Source organism: Erythranthe guttata, chromosome 3 (assembly GCF_056151865.1).
Source record: "Erythranthe guttata isolate IM_541 chromosome 3, IM_541, whole genome shotgun sequence".
NCBI lineage: Eukaryota > Viridiplantae > Streptophyta > Magnoliopsida > Lamiales > Phrymaceae > Erythranthe > Erythranthe guttata.
This window is the reverse complement of record NC_142535.1, coordinates 16,879,062-16,897,557: the sequence shown is the minus strand read 5'-3', so window position 1 is coordinate 16,897,557 and position 18,496 is coordinate 16,879,062. Positions and strand designations below refer to the sequence as shown.

At 32.2% G+C, this 18,496-nt stretch overlaps 1 long non-coding RNA gene across 14 annotated transcripts; it reads left to right on the top strand.

The window, feature by feature from the left end:
• The first annotated feature begins 4,182 nt into the window (after window positions 1-4,182).
• Window positions 4,183-17,616, top strand: LOC105950767 (uncharacterized). Of its 14 annotated transcripts, XR_016030398.1 has the most exons (8): window positions 4,218-4,422; window positions 5,644-9,895; window positions 10,594-10,647; window positions 14,463-15,941; window positions 16,057-16,162; window positions 16,333-16,461; window positions 16,548-16,672; window positions 16,806-17,307. It is a non-coding gene; the product is annotated as an uncharacterized LOC105950767 (long non-coding RNA). The 14 variants fall into 14 exon arrangements; XR_016030395.1 differs by adding an exon at window positions 4,183-4,210 and having other exon boundaries at window positions 4,298-4,422; window positions 14,463-16,162; window positions 16,548-17,211; XR_016030401.1 differs by lacking the exon at window positions 16,806-17,307 and adding an exon at window positions 17,359-17,616 and having other exon boundaries at window positions 4,217-4,422; window positions 14,463-16,162.
• The last annotated feature ends 880 nt before the right edge of the window (window positions 17,617-18,496 follow it).

Here is an 18,496-nt window from a genome sequence, read left to right as displayed (position 1 = left end):
GTGGCGGATATAAACCATCAACCGACCCATTCCGGAACCAAATATTCGGTTGTCAACCATCAACCGACCGACTAAGTTTAGGTCGGCAACGGTTTTCAAATTTGAGCAAAAATGGTTTGACGGATGGGCAGGTTTTTAGGCTGGTAATCGACCGACTCAACCCAGTCCCAACTATAATTATCACACAAAGAAGAGATCACAGAGTTCACATAATCATGCATCACATCACCAACCATAAACACATCACCAAGATTATCAGTCACAACATTAACTTGTTCACTAGTTATTTCCTTTTTTACGCTCAGAGCATTCATTAGCATAATGACCACTTTTACCAAAGTTGTAACACTTTCTGCCTTTGTATTTAAACTTATTCCACTCCTTGCCCTTTTTAGGTTTTTGTAAAGGCTGGTTTTGGCAAAACTAAACTAAATGCGGAAGTAACAAACAGAAGAGATGGAATGAATCAAGTAAAGCCAGATAATGCCACACAGGGCCACATAATGCCACACAGGGCCACCACGCCACACAGGGCCAACTCAATAGCCACACATGGCTCCCAAACTCCACAAATCAACATACAGGAAAGAAAACTGGGGATATGAGGTGTTACCTTGGCAAAATCAAGTTAGGTTTTGATACTCCACTTTGAGTAGAGCTAAGCTATAGCCATAGCTCTGATACCACTGTAGGGTATCAAATTGCCAAGCTCCATAAAGCCTAAATTAGTATAAGTTCCCCTTAAGCAGTATTGATTACTGCTAAGGAGAATTTATACACTCAAGTAAAACAGAAAGATAGAAATAAAAGTGAATAAGATTGAAAGATAAATATATTAAGAATATCAGCTTAGTCTTCCAATTTTCACACCAGAGATTCACACTTTCTACAATACACCATCAGAGTATCACAAGAAGAACATATCTTCTTTCTCTCGCAACACAAACCCTAGTTTCATCCAGAATACCACAAAGGAAAGAACATATCAAGCATTAAGCTTACCCACTCACCAAAATCCCAATTTCAGAACTCACAAATAGAAAAACTGAGAGATTTAAGTCGAGTCTATGGTTTTATCTATGTCTTATCCTCTTACAACCTCCATGCCAATATTTATAGAGATAGAAGTCAAATTATAGAGATAGAAGTCAAATAGAGCCGGTGAAGGCTGTACTGGAGAGTCAAAGTCAGCCATGTACCGTGCTCTTTGACCTCCAGTCATGACAGAGTCAATGCAGTACAAATGAGGAAGAAGACAGAAACAGGAGCGATGGAGAAGAAGGAGTAAAAGTTAGGGTTTCAGAATGAGGATGAAGAAGAGAAAGAAGAGAGTATTTAAGTGAGGGAATAAACGGTTCAAATTCAGCCAGAAATCCAACAAATGAATTTACCTCATATATGGATTTGGGCTCACTGATTCACTCTTGGGCTTAACTCAATAATGATGTATAAAAAAGGGAGCAATTGGGTTTTCTGCCCCAAAACACATTTGGGCCTAAACCAACAAAGGACCTCCTGAAAACGGAGGTTAGTTTAGAGAGTAAGGGACTGTGATGAATATTTGGATGGGTAGCTGCTTCATTAGTGGCGGAACTAACCGTCTTTTCTACGCCAAGAAGATGAACAAGGATCGCAAATAACAACCTTGTTTCGGCTGTTTATTATGAAGAAAGGTGACCATAAATAATAGCCAGTCTCAACTCTTAATACTCTTAAGCAAATAGCAAGTAATGAAAAAGTAGAATTTCTTGTTTTTACATTTTGTCGAACACCTTGTATGCAGGCACTATTTATGAATTATTGTATTTAGGTGGTGTTTACAAATGATTATTTAAAAGCAGAAGTTAGTGATTGTGATTTAAGTTAGTCTTAAGTGTTTATTTCTAAAAGTTAGGGGTGTTTGCAAATATTTCGAAAAATGAACTAAAATTGAAAAAGTAGGGTTAGGGGTGCTTTTAAAAAAATAGCTTAAAACAGATTATTTTAAGAGAAGCAAAAGCAAAAGTTGATTTTGCAAACACCTAAAAACAGATTATGAGAAGAAAAAACCGCAAAATCAATTTCAAAAAGCATTTGCAAACACCACCTTAATCCCCTCATTTACCAATTAAATTATAAAAAAAAATCTGCTGAATGATTGATAATCAAAAGGAAAGGAAACACAATTTCAGTAAAAAATAAAAAAAATTATAGTATAGAATTGGAAAGTTTAAAAGATGAGGAAACCACTAAAATACCTTCTTAGTTTAGCAGCTTGAAATTAGTTATCCCTGTTTAAATTTTATTAATTGAAATTAGATTTTTAGATCTGCAGAAAATGTTGGTTAAATTCAAAATGTTTAACTCAATGAAATTTTATTGAATAAATTATGCAAATGCATATTCAGTTTCTACAACTTCCCCGTTGAAATGATTAGTTAATTAACTAACATATTTTAGAAACTTGATTCCAAACATTAGACCAAATTCTTTTTTTTTTACAAATTAGGACCACAGCACAAATTAAATATTTGCATGCACATTTTCTTTCTCGTCTTATTACATTATAAAGTGATCGTTGTATAGAAATAATAAGGGGGATTGCATTATAAAGTGATTGTTGTAAAGAAATAATAAAGGGGATTATTTTTTTTCTTTTTAAGAAACTGTAAAAAACGATTTAATCTCATTCGAGTTATTAAGAAACTAAAAAAAAACGAAGATTGTGCCTCGAACATCCACATTAAAATAAAAAAAATCATTATGAATTATGAGCTAGAAAGAGATTAACTTTCAAGTGACTCGAAGAAAAGATGTAACCATATAATCGTCGCACAATATAAGTTATGAATAAACTAATGTGACGAGATAGTACTAGTACCGAAGTTGTGCTCTTATCTTCCAAATCAAAGACATCGAGATTCCGATCTTCTCTATTTGTATAATATATGGAGTTAGGCTTTAGTCCTACGGGAGAAGGACAACAATACCACCACTACAATGACTCAGAAAAATTGTTCGGTTCCCTATGTTATGTAACTCAATGCATTTCATTACGTTTACATCCACTTGGAAAACTGTGAAATCCAACCCTCGCTTCTTTTGGTATAATGAATAGAATATTTTCTGAACCATCAATAGCTCACCACTGCATTGTGATGCATCGATCAACCATAAATTATACGCTAAGGACCAATGGGGAATTAATGAACCAAGGCAAATCATCATCGCTTTCTTCGTTGTTTTCATGGTCGCTTTCTTCCTCGCTTTCATCGTCGCTTTCTTCATTGATTTTATCGTTGCTTTCGCAATCATCCACCATAGGTATGTACTTGAACGCGATAGTATTCCCTAAAAAATGTAGAGTAACAAATTTATCAGGATCAATGAAACCATAAGTATTGCCTTGGAACAATACAATGCAGATCACTAACTTCAAATTTCCAGTCATGTTATTTTCGTCTTTAATACGATAAAAAGATTGGATATCCATTTCAATGAAATAACAAATAAGATATAACAATCAGGTTCGGTGGGGGTTCTTCACCAAATATTACGGAGATAAGATTGTCTATTACTCGTTGGATATGCGAAAGTATCACTCTTTTGAAGGCGACTACTCCAACAATAATGCTTTATGACTTTACAATAGTTGATTTTGCAACTTGGACGATGCCTACCCAAATTGATCCACGGCGTTTAAGCGAATTTACTTAGTGCCCACAAGCACAAGTGGATGAAATTGCTACAAATTCATCAAGAACTTTGATAATTGATCGAACAATACTTCCAAAAAAGCAAAAAGAACTTTGATAATTGATATGATATGATGGATCGAACTATATCTGCGAATTTACTTGGTGAACACAGGTGGATGACTAGAACTTAATTACATTTATATTTCGAGTATTTTATGTATTTATTTATGTTATATGTCAATTTTAAAATTTTGTGATCACTAGCCCTCTTTGGTTGGTTTCTTGTACATGATCTTGTTATTACCACTTATATATGGTCTACCTATTAATTTTACAATACTCTTTTTATGTCATTTCAAGTTTACCTCTAATATTTACTCCAAAAAAGAAAAAAAAAAGTTTACCTCTAATATCGAGATCCAAATTAGATTCTAGTGAATTATCAAAAAAAATTAGATTATAGTGCCAATAAAAATAAATATTAAAATAAAATAAATTTAAGGGACAGTCTTGCCACACCTAGGGTTTACTGTGTATGGCTGCTCCCCCTTCTTCTCTCTTAGATTCGTTCGATTCGTTTCATATCTCTTCTATTAACCCTATTCTCTCTCTAACTGCAGTACACTGCCTTAATCCCTTTTCAACACCGTTCATGAATTGGATTTTTTCTTATCCTTTCTGGATTCTTCTAATTACATAGAGGTTTGAGGATGCGTCAAATTACATAAAGATCTGATTTTTATATGTAAGGATGCTTCTAATTGCATACATTTTTTAACTTTTATTTGAAGGGATGCTTCGTATCATATAAATATCTGATTTTTATATGAAAGGATGCTTCTAATTGCATAATTTTTTTAACTTTTATTTGAAGGGATACTTCGTATCATAGAAAGATCTGATTTTTATGTGATAAGATGTATCACTTTTGTTAAGGAGTTGATTTAATTGTAAATATTTTGGTGAATTGGTGCTTCAAGTTACTGGGTTAATTTGATTGTATATGATATGATGATTCGAATTACATCAAATTTTATTTTTTATGTGAAGGGGATGCTTCATATTAACTCACGATTTGATTTCTATGGGAAACAGGCTTCAGATTATATAAAGATTTGATTTTTATATGTAAATATTTGATTTTTATGTGGAAGGACGCATCAAATTATATAAAGGTTTGATTTTTATGTGAAATATGCCCCAAATTATGTAAAGATTTGATTTTTATGTGGAAATGCATCAAATTATATAAAGATTTGATTTTTATGTGAAATGATTCATTAGTTTTTGATTTTATAGATCTGTAGTTTTATGTATAATTTTCTGATTGTGTCTTTCCGATTCGATCTTTTGCTTGTGTAGAGCGTCCCTTCTCTATAATTCTTAGGCTATTGGTCAAAATATTTGTTTTTGTTTGCTGGTTCTTTAGATTTTGTTATTTTAACAGGACTTCAGATGTTATTATTAATTTGTTAAATTTTTGTTATATTTTTCCGTAAAGTCTAGTTCTTGATCTGTAGTGCTTATTGCTTAAGACTTACTACTGACACATGTGTGTTTTCCATAAAGTCTGTGTGTTTCCGTAAAGTCTAGTTCTTTATGCTTTAATTGAAGGTGATTTTTGCTACACGGTACAAAATTAATTTTTTTGTGTATGCTAAATTAAGAATTGTTTGGGTATTTCCTTTAAATTGTCAATGTCTCCCAACTTTAGAAGAATATTGTTCTAATATCCTTGTAATTATCTGTTTTACTTTCTCCAATCAAACACATCATCTAATTTTATACAACTCCTTTTCTATTGGTTGTTGAATAATGAAATAGTGGGACTTTCTCCAACCAAACACATCATTTAATTTTATACAACTCCTCTTGAATAATGAAATAGTGGAACTTGTATTTGGTTAATAAGTATGAAGCTGATCAATTTGCTCTACTTGCCATTATTTACAGGAAGAAAAAGAAGGAAGAAAAAGAAGGCACGAAAGTAAGTTCTCTTCTTCTTACGTAAATGTCCTGGCATGCACGCGGTAGCATAGAGAAGGCTCTCGGTTGGATAACAGGTATTCTCTCTAATTTACCATTTCTTTGATTTTTTTTTAAAAACAAAATCTTTTCTGATCGAGTCTTGGGGTTTATTAGTTTATCATGCTACAACAACTAAAGAAGAAGGTAGAAGAAGATAATAAACTTTTAAATATAAAGTAAAACTTTGTTTGAGATTAGCATCGGACAAGTTTAAGAAGTTTAAGAAATAGGTTTACGCCATCTAAAAAAAAGTAAAATGGTATGGTGCCTAAGTAATCTCACATAGCATCTAACGAGTTCAAGAAATATGTATAAGTTTAATGATCATAAAGGCGCAAACAACTGTCATTCACGTAAAAAATGGGTCATCTCGAAATTACTACCCAACGAAATAAATTATTTCTAATATGTTTTCAACTGTTTAGTAATGTACATGTGCTGAATTTCAATGTCAAAAGGGGTTGGGAAACGAACCTTGAAAGTTTGATTGATGCACTTCTTCTAGTAATACCTGTGTGTTCTTTCTCTGCAATCACACACACAACACGCAGTAAGAAAATCGTCAAATAAAAACAAGAGACAAAAGATGACCGTCACTTTATCTTGAATCGGATAAAGCCAAAGAATTCTTCTTTAATCACACGCAGTAAGAAAATCGTCAAATAAAAACAAGAGACAAAAGATCATCATCACCACATCTTGAACTAGATAAAAGATGCGGTGATAATGATCTTTTGTCTCTCTTTTTTATTTGACTATTTTTTTACTGCGTGAGTGATTGAAAAAGAATTCTATGGTTTTATCCGGTTCAAGATGCAGTGATGATCATCATTTATCTCTTGTTTTTATTTGACGATTTTCTTACTGCGTGGTGCGTGTGTGATTGTAGAGAAAGAATACAGATATTACCAGAATAAGTGCACTAATTAAACTTTCAAGTTCTTTTCCCAATACCTTTTGACATTGAATTCAGCTCATGTACGTTACTGAAATAGTTGAACGCATATTAGAAATAGTTTATCTCGCTGTGTAGTAATTTCGGGAGGATCAATTTTTTACGTGTGTGCCCATTTGTGATCATTACACTTAGACCTATTTCTTAACCTTGTTAGATGTTATGTGAGATTAGGGTTGTGCGTTGGTTAAAAACCAACCCATCCAACCAACTTTGGTAAAATATTGGAAACAGTATCGACCCAACTGACATGGGTTGGGTGGTGGTTGATAACCAATTAAGTGGGTCGGTTGATGGGCCATTAATTGAAATATTTTTTAATATCTTATTAATTGTTACAACACTATTTTTTTTACAATTAAATATGACTAGTTCAACAATATTCGAATTCGAAACATTATGCGCCATATGTATTGCAATTAAACATAAATTATTCAACAATTAATAATCGTCCAAATATTTTAGGTTGTCTTAAAATTAAAATAGTTCAAATTAGATAATTATGTTAGATTTATTGCTTTTAGGATTTTGATCAATATTATACAATTTAATAAATGTGAAATAAAATAAAATTTTGAAATTAAAAATATTAAACACTTTTAATAAAGTTGGTTGACTGAAATTACTCGACTAACCAACTTTTTAGCCTATGAAAACCCATTATCGACTCAACTACACATGGGTTGGTTGACATTATCGACCCAACTTATATGGGTCGGTTGATGGTTGATTATCCGTCACAAATTGTAGGTCGAAAATGGGTTTGTTGGTGGTTAAACGATATGCTCAACCCTATGTGAGATTACTCGGACACCGTTTTACTTTTTGTTTAGATGTCTTAGACCTATTTCTTGAACTTGACCGATGCTATATGTGAGATTACTCCGACACCGTTTTACTTTTTGAGAAGTTTATTATCTTCTTCAGTTGTAGCATGCTAAATTAGAGAGAATACCTACCCTTCTCTATGCTGCTACGTAATACCAGGGCATTTACGGACAATGGCAAGTAGAGCAAAATGATCAGCTTCATACTTACTAACCAAATACAAGTCCCACTATTTCATTATTCCACAATCAATAGAAAAGGAGAAGTTGTATAAAATTAGATGATGTGTTTGATTGGAGAAAGTAAAATAGATGATGTTTTTAAAAGATGAGGAAACCACTAAAATACATTCTTAGTTTTGCAGCTTGAATTAATTTGCCCTGTTTAGATTTTAAAATGCTATTTCTTTCTTATATAATACCCGTATTTTAATATTATTATTATTTTCTTGTATCTTTTTTTGTTTGGGCCACTTTTCTTGTGGAAAAAACGGCGACATTTGGGCCGACAATTTTTTGGGCCAGCCCCTCTTTCTCTTTCTTCTTTTCTTTTCCCGGCCTCTTTTCTTACACCAGAAATCGCTAGTTGACATTCTTTCGGCCGTTTTTCTCTCTGAGACACGTTTTCTGGTGCCGACAGCCTCATTGGTTTTTCCACCGATTCCCAATTTTATTTTCCCTCTTCTGCAGTTCCTCTGGGTTAGACTCTGCCCAGACTCTGTTCCTCGTCCGATTTAATGTATTTCGATTTTGTGCGTTCCATATTTCTCTCTGGATTGTGTCGGTAATAAGGGCAAATCGGTTTGGGTATATATACATTTCGTTTGTTATAATATTTCTGTACAAATTTTGAGAGTTTTTTAAGTTGAAATACAGTGCCATCTTCGACATCCTAGCATTTTACAACTCATAATTCATAATGATTTCTTTTTAACATGGATGTTTGAGGCACAATCTTCATTTTTTTTAGTTTCTTAATAACTCGAATGAGATTAAGTCGTTCTTTTACAGTTTCTTAAAAAGAAAAATATAGTCCCCTTTTATTATTTCGTTACAACGATCACTTTATAATGTAATATGTAATAAGACGTGAAAGAAAATGTGCATACAAATATTTAATTTGTGCTGTGAGGTCCAAATTTGTAAAAAAAAAATTGGTTAATGTTTGGAATCAAGTTTCTAAATTATGTTAGTTACCTAATCATTTCAACAGGTAAGTAACACTTTGAATTTAACCAACATTTTCTGCAGATTCTCTCTTGGCAGCATATTCCAGAATCAAATACACTCGTTTCTCTGTAGTAAATTAGTGTATACTACCAAATTATCATAAAATTACAAATATAAAAATAAATAAATAGAAGTGTGATACCTGATCATAAAAGTAACCATAGAGTTCCATATTTCTCTCTGGATTGTGTCGGTAATAAGGGCAAATCGGTTTGGGTATATATACATTTCGTTTGTTATAATATTTCTGTACAAATTGAGAGTTTTTTAAGTTGAAATACAGTGCCATCTTCGACATCCTAGCATTTTACAACTCTATGGTTACTTTTATGATCAAGTATCACACTTCTATTTATTTATTTTTATATTTGTAATTTTATGATAATTTGGTAGTATACACTAATTTACTATAGAGAAACGAGTGTATTTGATTCTGGAATATGCTGCCAAGAGAGAATCTGCAGAAAATGTTGGTGAAATTCAAAGTGTTACTTCCCTGTTGAAATGATTAGGTAACTAACATAATTTAGAAACTTGATTCCAAACATTATATCAATTTTTTTTTACAAATTTGGACCTCACAGCACAAATTAAATATTTGTATGCACATTTTCTTTCACGTCTTATTACATTATAAAGTGATCGTCTTATTACATTATAAAGTGATCGTTGTAGGAACTCTATCTTGTACCGGGTCGGCCCATAAAATTTGTAGGGTAGGAATTATAGTAATTGACAAACAATTTATATAAAATTTACAAAAAAAAGGAAAAAATGGGAAAAAGCCCCCAACATTTCATTGGATGATCCGGGCTTTTTTGTTCAAGCCCAATAAACTTACCAATCAGCCCACTCTTCACTCTGCACTCTCCTCTCTCTAGATATCTCTAGGGTTAGTACTAATAAGAAGATAAGAAATGAGTGGGAGAGGAGGAAAAAAGAACCACACATGACACACAACACCAAGAACACACCTTCTATACACACTCCAAATGGACTTCTATCAGTTTCGTTTCATATCTCTCTATTAACCCTTTTCTCTCTCTAACTGCAGTACACCGCCTTAATCCTCTTTCAACACCCTTCATGAATTGGATTTTTCTTATCCATTCTGGATTCTTCTTATTACATAGAGGTTTGAGGATGCGTCAAATTACTTAAAGATCTGATTGTTATATGTAAGGATGCTTCTACTTGCATAATTTTTTTAACTTTTATTTGAAGGGATGCTCCGTCTCATAGAAAGATCTGATTTTTATGTGATAGGATGTATCACTTTTTATAAGGAGTTGATTTAATTGTAAATTTCTTCTAACTCTGTCATGAATTGGAGATTGATATTTTTTTTTGGGGGTGAATTGATGCTTCAAATTATTGGGTTTTATTTGATTTTATATGATATGATGGTTCGAATTACATCAAATTTTATTTTTTGTGTGAAGGGGATGCTTCATATTAACTCACGATTTGATTTTTATGGGAAACAGGCTTCAGATTATATAAAGATTTGATTTTTATATGTAAATATTCGATAATTATATGTTAAGATTTGATTTTTATGTAGAAGGACGCATCAAATTATATAAAGGTTTGATTTTTATGTGAAATATGCCCCAAATTATGTAAAGATTTGATTTTTATGTGAAATGATTAATTAGTTTTTGATTTTAGAGTCCCTTCTCTATAATTCTTAGGTTATTGTTCAAAATATTTATTTTTGTTTGCTGGTTCTTAAGATTTTGTTCTTTTAATAGGACTTCAGATGTTATTATTAATTTGTTAAATTTTATTATATTTTTCGGTAAAGTCTAGTTCTGGATCTGTACTGCTTAAGACTTGCCACTTACCACTGACACATGTATGTTTTCGGCATCAGGAGAAAGGATTCTTCAAACTAAGTTACGATGTTAAGATTGATCTTCTGTGAAAGGTTAGTTTAATTATTACATTTTTACTTGTAAATTATTTTTATCTATGGGAAGAGTGCTTCTTTTATGTGATATTTGTTCTTAGGCCACGTTTGGTTTGATGTTTGGTATCCCAAATAACTTGCCGCAAATAATATGTTATCATGGCTTATCCTGCCGCAAATTATAAGTTTACAGTGCATGTAAACTTATAATTTACATCTTTTGAATATCAGAAGCCAAATATTATTGCTCCAACAAGAAAATGAAAAAGTTGTGAAGATGTAGAATTTTAAGTTTGGTTTCTTAAATTTGAGAAACCAAAGTTGAAATTTAACAAATTATGTAAAATTTAAAAACAATAAAATAATCAAACTTTGCTCCTTTTAACCACCATATCTCAAAAACAATAAAACCATAAAACTTTACTTCAGTTCTATTTTAATACCATTTTTTTTGGATATTTCTATGTTTCAATCCGTAGTAATTAAGAATAAAGATATGCAATATATTAGCCTTTGAAATATAGTAGTCATATTTAAGAAATATTGAAATATTTATTTATCAATCAATTTTTCAAATGGTCAGCTGTTGAAACTATTCTAAACTAAAATGTTGGCAAAATATTAAAATATAATAGTTGTGTAAAATATAAAAATAATATTGTTGGATGTTAAAAGTGGTTATGCATAACACTGAACTGCTATATATTATAGATATAGACAACCAATTTTAAACAAGCTGTTGGAGATTGCCTAAGAGCAACTCCAACAGCATCATGTATACCTATAATTTGCACCTTTTGCACAATTTCAACCCAAAATCACATCTCCAACAGCAAAATGGAAAAAGGCAAAATTTGCAAGATTTCAACTTTGCATATTCAAAATTGAGAAACCAAAATTACAATTTAACAAATTGGGTAAACATAAAGAATAATAAAAATTCAACAAGCCATCCCTTTCAACCACAAAATCTGCGGTAATAAACTTCAACTGCCAATATCAACTACCAATTTAATTCATCAACCACCACTGTAAAAAAATTTAACACCAATCAACTCTATAAATTGTGGAATTTGGTTTCATAAAAAATCACCCTCAGCTAAAAAAAAAAAAAACACTGTATCTGAAAAAAAAAATTAAAGAGGTAAAACAACTTACATGAAATTTGAGTCCGTCGATGGAAGATGGTAGAACAAGTTCTCTACCACCACTCCTCCATTGGATGAGAGTCACAAAAAAATTTCTCTTTTTATTTTTATTTTTCCCCCTTTCTTCTTCTGGTTTTCTGCGTCTCTTCGTCTCTTCTGCTGGGAATTTGTGGCAGAAATAATGAGATATAGAGAATGCCCTAGAAAGCAGAAACAATATATTGACTTCCATTGGTGCTATTTTAAAAAATAATTAAATTTATAGTTATTATTTCTACATAATATGTTTCCATGTACAATTGTAATTAATAAAATAACGAGTGCTTAATTATTTTAATATACGTATATAGATAAAATTCAATTTTCCTTTTCAATATATTTTAATTCCAAACAATATCTTAAGTAAATAAAGTAAATTAAATTTTCCTTTTGGAATTTATCATTCTAATTTAGCATTTTTATTAATAATATTGTTATTTTTAATAATTTTTTAAATCGTCGTTAATATTGTCGTTTGAATATGCATGTTGAAATATAGTTGTTAAAATTAATTTAAAATTAAAATGTTGTAAAATAATAAAATATGATAACTATGTAAAATATAAACAATGTTGTTGGAGTGTGATGTTAAAAGTGGTGTTGCATAACACTGTTCGCCTCTTAAATTATAGATATAGACAACCAGTTTTTAAACAACTGTTGGAGATGGCCTAATATGAGAAATGAGCAGTGTTTTAAAACACCACTTTTGATATTCACTCTAACAACATTGTTTATATTTTACATAACCATTATATTTATTGTTTTAATATTTTTTTTACAATTATATTCCCACAAACATATTATAATAGATCTAGTGTAAAAAAAACATTTCTTAAATTTATTATCATTTTCAGCAAAAAAATGATATTATTTGACTAAGTTACTTAATATAATAAGTTTAAAATTGTAGTTATAATTAGTAATAAAAGTTAAACTTATTAATATAATTATCTTTAAAACATAATTAATATCACATAATTATTTTTTATTAGTAAACTTCCATAAAATACAACATGGTAATATTTTAATAATTTCTTGGTTGTCTAAATTCTAACTTTGATTTGTCAACTTTGGCAAACCAAACTCATGCTTTAAACAATATGTAAAATTTACATTTTGTTGTTGGAGCATAGAATTTTGGAGTTGGTTGTTTAAATTGTGTATAATTTAGATTTAAGAAACCCTCTTGAAGATGCTCTAAGTATGAAGCTGATCATTTTGCTCTACTTGCCAAGGCCCTCGGTCCGAGAACAAGTATTCTCTAATTTACCATTTCTTTGATTTTTTTAAAAAAATCTTTTTTTCCCGAGTGTTGGGGTTTATTAGTTTAACATGCTCCAACCGAAGAAAGAAGGTAGAAGAAGATAATAAGAAAAGAAAAGTAAAACGGTGTTTAAGTAATCTCACATAAGTAATCTCACATAGCATCGAACAAGTTTAAGAAATAGGTCTAAGACATCTAAACAAAAAGTAAAATTGTGCCTGAGTAATCTCACATAGCATCAAACAAGATTAAGAAATAACATTAAACAAGTTTAAGAAATAATCAAACAATAACATCCGAAAACTTATTATGAATCTCTGATTTCAAAAAGTAACACAAGTCAATTCAGGTCTACCTCTTATTCTTGTTGTTCGCTGCCTTCTTAGTGGCCCTTTTCATGAATGAATACATACAAAACGATTATCACAAGATCAAGGTGACTCTTCAACACGTTTGCAACGAGTGCAACACAATTTTTTGCAGACGTGAAGGTCTTTGCTGAACACCGTCCTTGCAACATCTCAAAGGGGTTGCAAGGGCGGTGTTTAGCAAAGACCTTCACGTCTGTAAAAAATTGTGTTTCACTCGTAGCAAACATGTGGAAGAGTCATATTGAGCTTGTGGTAATCGCTTTGAATGTATTCATTCATGAAAAGGGCCAACGAGAAGCCGGTGAACAATAAGAAGAAGAGGTAAACTTGAATTGACCTGTGTTGCTTTTTGGAATCAGAGATTCATAATAAGTTTTCGGATGTTATTGTTTGTCTATCTCTAAAACTTGTTAGATGCTATTTCTTAAATTTGTTAGATACTATGTGAGATTACTCAGGTACCGTTGTACTTTTTGTTTCGATGCTATGTGAAAGTAAATACGTAGACACTGTTTTACTTTTTGTTTAGATGCTTGTTATTTTCTTCCATTGTAGCATGTTAAACTAATAAACCCAACACTCGGTCAAAGAAATAGTAAATTAGAGAGAATACGTGTTCTCCGAACGGGAGCCTATTCTATGCCGCGTGCGTGTCAGGGCATTTACGGAAGAAAAAGAGAACTTACTTTCGTGCCTTCTTTTTCTCCCTGTAAACAATGGCAAGTAGAGCAAAATGATCAGTTTCATACTTATTAAACCAAATACAAGTCCCACTATTTCATTATTTAACAGTCAATAGAAAATGAGAAGTTGTATGTGTTTGATTGGAGAAAGTAAAACAGATGATGTGTTTAAAAGATGAGGAAACCACTAAAATACCTTCTTAGTTTTGCAGCTTGAATTAATTTGCCCTGTTTAGATTTTAAAATGCTATTTCTTTCTTACATAATACCCGTATTTTAATATTATTATTTTTTTTGTTTGGGCCACTTTTCATGTGGAAAAAAGGGCGACGTTTGGGCCGACAATTTTGTGGCCCAGTCCCTCTTTCTCTTTCTTCTTTTATTTTCCCGGCCTCTTTTCTTCCACCAGAAATTGCTAGTTGACATTCTTCCAGCCGTTTTTCTCCCTGGAGCCACGTTTTCCGGCGCCGACAGCCTCGTTTGTTTTTCCACCGATTCCCAATTTTTTTCCATCTTCTGCAGTTCCTTTGGGTTAGACTCTGTTCCTCGTCCGATTTAATATATTTCGGTTTTGTGCGTTCCATATTTCTCTCTGAGATTGGGTCGGTAATAACGGCAAATCGGTTTGGGTATATATACATTTCGTTTGCTATAATATTTCTGTAAAATTAATTGTCCAAATTGAGAGTTTTTTAGGTTGAAATACAGTGCCATCTTCGCTATCCTAGCATTTTACAACTCTATGGTTACTTTTATGATCAGGTATCACACTTTTATTTATTTATTTATTTATGCTTATATTTGTAATTCTTAACTTCTATCTTAGTTAGAATCTGCAGAAAATGTTGGCTAAATTCAAAGTGTTTAGCTCAGTGAAATTTTATCAGTTTCTACAACTTTCCCGTTGAAATGATTAGTTAACTAACATATTTTAGAAACTTTTCTGAAAAGATTTATGGTCTTTTTTTTGTGATTATGGGGGACATAGAACAGTATGTTGCATCATTAGCTCGACCACTAATAGACTGTAGTGGAAACCCCCATAATAGCAACCTGAAAATCGTGCCCCTTCGTATTATCACAGTATGATTAAGACCGCCTCGAGCTTCCCGTTGTAACTTCATGCTCGCGAATGTTCTCTCATGTTCCCAAGGGTAGTCGTTGCTATCTCATTTTGTTTGATGTTAATATAAGAAAATAACAACTTATTCGAGGGCTTAGGAATAGCTAAGTTATGTGCAACTTTTACATAGTTTTGATTGAAATAAGGTTGTAAAAAATATATTTTAAGGTAGTAGTAATTATTATTCGAGATTTGAGATTCCTTTCCGTGAGGATGATGAACTTGGAACTCTGCCACTAAATTTTCGGGAAAAAAAAAAAGTTATTGCTTTCTTCTATGTGCGGAAAAGGAGTTTTCAAATCTCCTCAATAGAATGTGTAGTGTTCTATATTAGCATTGAATTTTTCTTTCTCCACGCTTCAATGGAGCAAACTTTTTCTAATGAGAGATTCATCTAATTTTTTTCGGGTAATATTTCCTTGATTTTATATGGAAAGAGCTTCCATGATTGACAATGATGGTAGCAACTAATTAGGGAGCATTGACTATTACAGGCGTAAATTTCGATCCTGATAATTTTTTTTTCTATCTAGAAACTTAAATCCTTAGCTCTGGAGCCCCATCAAAGAAAAGGAAGAAGATGCGCGGCGGATGCTGGGTAGCGACGGGCGGCCGAGGCTGGGTATGACGGCTTAAACCACCGGCGAGCGGTTGATGATGAAAAAATTGTGAAAGAGGCAGGTAATTGATTTGTTTGCTTGTTTTAAACTTGTTCTTATTCTGAGATTGTGTTTAATTCTTATAATTGTTTCTTTGGTATACAATGTCATTTTGATTGACAGGAAGAAGTGTGCAGGTAAGTTGTTTTTGATATATTTTATTTTTCCTTACAAACAGCGGCGCATGTGAGAGGGCCTCTTTTTTTCTCCACGTGATAAACGTTTTCTTGTTCACTCGGAGAGGTACATTGAATCAAAAGTGGCAAATAAACACGGTTTGCAGCTTTGTTGTTTCTATTGTTTAGTATTGACTTTTTGTATTGATATGTTATTTCGAGTGCTGCTGGTAGCATGTGATCTGGCATATTGATATGTAATTTTTTTTTATTTGTTCTTGCTGCCGAATTTTCTAGATATGCTGTTGCGTATGAGAAATCAGTTCAAAGCTCGCCCCCGTACAAGTGGAGTTCTTTTTGTGAAAATCATTGCAGTAGAAGTTCAATAGGCCTATACATCCTCGTCTTTGCACTCGCTTGAAGCAGGTCCGAGATAAACGTATTTAACTATTTGCCGTACAAATTATTCAAAACTCTGAACGCTTGCACCTCATATTTCCTTTTGCTTGTAGGGCCTTTTTTGGGTTCGATTCCTCCCGTTTTTTGTCAAACTTGGAGGATATACTGTTATCTGAATTCCTTGCATACTCCAAAGCTGATGCTGCATGCTTCTTTAACATTAGAACATGCACAATAGGTAATACCTTGCCTTCAATCCCACTACTGAAATGCATCTTCTGTGCCAATACTTTAGGCATGCAGAGTTTATACGAAGCGATGTACTTGTAGTTATTTCCTTATTACTTTTGTCCTGGTTTATGTTTTTTCAGTTAATTCCAAATTTAAATTGGTGATGTGAGGTTACTCGCTTACAAAGGGAATATATTTACGAAGTCTACAAATCTTGAATGGCTCACTCGTGAACAGTTGTATGAGATCTAATAATAATAACTACCTTAAAAGAAAAATGTGTCCGAATTCCTATGCATTTCTTACTATTAAAGTCCGCCACCATTTATTTTTTGAAACCCTGATCGGAAATAAACTCTGGAGAATTTTGCTGTTAGTATGTAGTGAGATTATCCAAAATCTGTCGACATAATGATTAAACATATTTTATACTGTTTTCTGATGCTCCCATACAATGTAAAGATATGTGTGAATGGCGGTGACTTGGTAGATTTTGTTGTAATAGATCTTTAGATTTTTATAGAAGTAGCTTCCATTTTTTTTCCATTTTGTTTTTATTTTCAGATTGTTTTTTGGTGGATTTCTTTGTGTATCTATGGTTGGATTCTCAATTAATTTGAATTGCTCCATTTAATTGCTAAATCTTATTTATAGTGAATTTATTTTGTTCACTGTGTCTTCCTTGCATAAAAGTGGGGTCTAAGGTGGGAAGAAGAACGCCGTAATTTTGATATCGAAATCTTTATTTAGCCTTGCACTCATTATGTGCTCGCATTGTTCATTATTGATGCAGCAGGTAGAACTGTGTTCCTTCAATTTCATAGTTATAGAAAAGCAGTTTTGTTTAGAGAATTGATAAGAAAATTCCTTTACTTCGGGTTGAAGCAATTGTATTCTCCATAGATTTATTTGTGTGGGTCATTTTCGGCGTTATTCTGCTTTTCGCCGATTTATTTGTATTCCCTGGATTGTTTTACTTTCGGAATTCGAAATACAATTTGCCCGAGAATATTTGATACAGTAGAAATAGGCATTCTTAAACATGGAGAAAATAACTGGAAAAGTGAAGTTTACCGAAGCAAAAATCGAGAATTTAAGATATCCATCGGTCCCCCTGTTTTGCGTGATGGATGTTTATACTTTTTGGATACAAGTGGAAATGTGGAATTTTGATATCGACGAAAGTCAATGGGTCGTCCACTCTAAGTGTTTCAAGCAATTTCGGCTTTCTAAGGAAATTAAAGAGCATTATTTGATCAGACCTAAGGGCGATAGCACCATTTTTGCTGGATTTGTTGTTGATGATGAAAGCAAGGTTAGAGTGTTTAAACTCACGCCGTGAGTTTTATGGAAATTGGTTGAAGATTTAGGAAATTACGTGAGCAACACTTCATCTTTTGGGTATATTACTGATGATAAAAGTTTGAGAAACAAAATTTTCTTCACCAAATATTACGGAGATAAGATTGTCTATATTACTTGTTGGATATGCGAAAGTATCACTCTTTTGAAGGCGACTACGCCAACAATAATGCTTACGACTTTACGGTACTTGATTTTGCAACTTGGACGATGCCAACCCAAATTGACCCACGCCGTATAAGCGATTTTACTTGGTACCCACAAGTACAAGTGGATGAAATTGCTACTTAATTTCACTTGCGAGAATTTTATGTATTGATGTTATGTAACGTCGATTTTATGTTTTATGATCACTAGCTTTTCTTGTACATGATCTTATCATTATCATTTACAGTTAAACTTCTATAAATTAATACAGTTGGAATAACAAAATTCTATTAGTTCAACAAAATATTAATTTATTGAATTA